This window comes from Ranitomeya variabilis, chromosome 2 (assembly GCF_051348905.1).
Source record: "Ranitomeya variabilis isolate aRanVar5 chromosome 2, aRanVar5.hap1, whole genome shotgun sequence".
In the NCBI taxonomy this organism is placed as follows: Eukaryota; Metazoa; Chordata; class Amphibia; order Anura; family Dendrobatidae; genus Ranitomeya; species Ranitomeya variabilis.
The window spans coordinates 99458152-99460604 of NC_135233.1; the positions used below are offsets into that span (position 1 = coordinate 99458152).

Below are 2453 nucleotides of genomic sequence, written 5' to 3' on the forward strand. Positions count from 1 at the left end.
CAATCTCTGTTTATTCAATGCTTGAGAGCGGTCAGTCTGTTTTGCTCGCCAATATGCCCGTTTGATGCATTGTGAGGAATATCCCCTCTCAGCAAATCTTGCACTCAAGTCCCTGCTTTGCTTTTCAAAAGAAAACTCATCAGAACAAATACGTCGCATTCGTAGAAACTGTCCCACAGATATGCCTTTAATAAGACTATGTTGATGTGATGAAGAAAAGTGAAGAAGACTGTTTGTAGAAGTCGATTTCCGGAAAACATCTGTATGTATAAAACCAAGTTCATCAACTTCCAACAGAATGTCCAGGAATTCCATGTTAGATCTTCCTGCTTTATATGTCAGACGTAAGTTCAAATTGTTGTCATTCAAATGGCCCATAAAAGTCTGTAGTTCATCAAAAGAACCCTGCCAAATAAACAAAATATCATCAATGTATCTTCCCAGTATTGCACTCTATCTACCAAGGGTAGAGGTTCGGTGGTAAAGATCTTCCTCTCCCACAGCCCCAGGAACAAATTTGCATATGAGGGCGCAAAACCCGCCCCCATTGCTGTTCCCTGGAGCTGTAGGAAAAACTTCTCATTAAAAATAAAAAAATTATGGGTGAGTGCAAACTGGAGAAGATCCACGATAAATGAAGAAAACTCACCGTCCTCACTGGACATCCTCAAAAATTGTTGAACAGCCGTGACGCCATCCTTGTGTATTATAGATGTATATAAAGATTCAATATCACAAGTGACCAGAATCATATCATCTTCTAGCTGTAGTCCATCCATTTTCCGAAGTACATCGTTCGTGTCTTTAAGATATGACGGTAAGGTTTCTACCATAGGATGAAGAACAAAGTCAATTAATTTGCATATTGGCTCAATGAAGTTGTTGTTCCCTGCCACAATCGGACGACCTGGTGGACATGACGCATTTTTATGTACTTTAGGGAGTACATAAAAAGTAGCAATGGTGGGATATTCTACAGATAAATAGTCCATCTGCTTCTTGCTGATTATAGAGGCCTCCACTGCCTTCAAAAGAATATCCCTAAGTTGTACACAAAAGGACAACAGAGGATTAAAAGTCAATCTTCTGTAGCACTTCACATCCTTCAACAGTCTGTACACTTCCCTCTCATACATGTTGCAAGGCCAAACAACAATGTTCCCACCTTTGTCCGATGGTTTGATGACTATGTCCTTCCTAGAGGACAGCTCTTCAATGGCTTTTTTGTGTTCCAATGTACAATTATGACCTTTAACCATAGTTGATACCTTTTTCAGATCTTCACTCACAAGTTTAACAAATAGATCAATGTTAGCACTCAATGTGAGAGGTGGAAACTTTTTAGACCTAGGGACGAAGTTTTTAGGAAACTTACTTGTAAAAGTGGAGGACTGTTCGTGTAAAAGTTCATTCAGGGCATCCAAGGCCTCAGTTTCTTCCTCCGTGTCCAATGTGATATCAATGACGTCATTTGAGTTTTTATGGTGAAGTTTCTTAAGCGGTAGCTTTCGTGCAAACAAATGCAAATCTTTTATTGCTGAAAAGTGATCAAATTTAGCGGTCAGTGAAAAATTAAGCCCAAGATTAAGAACCTCCATTTGTGGAACTGTGAGATCAATATCAGACAAATTGATTACCTTATTGGAGGACAAGGCATTATTGCCCAGATCTACCGGAGTCATCTTTTTCCTAGGAGAGAACTGTTATGGCTGGACCTGGTGGTTAGGAGCATCGGGAATGACCTGATAGTCAAAACTGCAAAATAGAGCGAGCTCTGGGAAGTGGGAGCTCTGCTGACCGCAGCCCTAATCTATTATCACACACACTAGAATTAGCCGTGGATCGTACCTGACTCTGCCTAGACGACTCTTCACAGCCTGAGAGGTAACTTCCCCTAAAGAGAAATATAGCCTCACCTTGCCTCAGAGAAATTCCTCAAAGGAAAAGAGCAGCCCCCCACATATATTGACTGTGAGTTAAGAGGAAGGCACAAACATAGGAATGAGACAGGTTTCAGCAAAGGAGGCCCAACTTACTAAATAGACAGAAGATAGATAAAGGGATCTTTGCGGTCAGTACAAAAAACTACAAAAAGCCACGCAGAGTGAGCAAGAAACCCCCCACGCTGACTCACGGCGCGGTAGGTGCCACTCTGCAACCCAGAGCTTCCAGCTAGCGAGACAATATCATGATAACCAGCTGGACAAAACTTAGCAGGTACTCAGAAATATATACAGCACACAAATGAACGACAAATGAGCTTAACAGGGACTTAGCTTCTGCTGAAGTAGACAGGTCATCAGGGGATCCAAGTGAGATCTGAACCAGTACAGATACATTGACAACTGGCATCAGGTAACGATCTGAGCAGAGTTAAATAGAGGAACCAGCCCAGTCTTTAAACGATGCAGCTGAGGAAGCCACCTCCAGACCAGCAGCTCCACTTTCAGCCA

At 41.9% G+C, this 2453-nt stretch overlaps 1 long non-coding RNA gene across 1 annotated transcript; it reads right to left on the reverse strand.

Annotated features, from left to right (window-relative positions):
- Window positions 1–367: 367 nt before the first annotated feature.
- Window positions 368–1471, reverse strand: LOC143809142 (uncharacterized). The gene is made up of 3 exons (XR_013222096.1): window positions 1376–1471; window positions 650–826; window positions 368–405 (listed from the first exon to the last, which is right to left on the reverse strand). It is a non-coding gene; the product is annotated as an uncharacterized LOC143809142 (long non-coding RNA).
- Window positions 1472–2453: the final 982 nt, after the last annotated feature.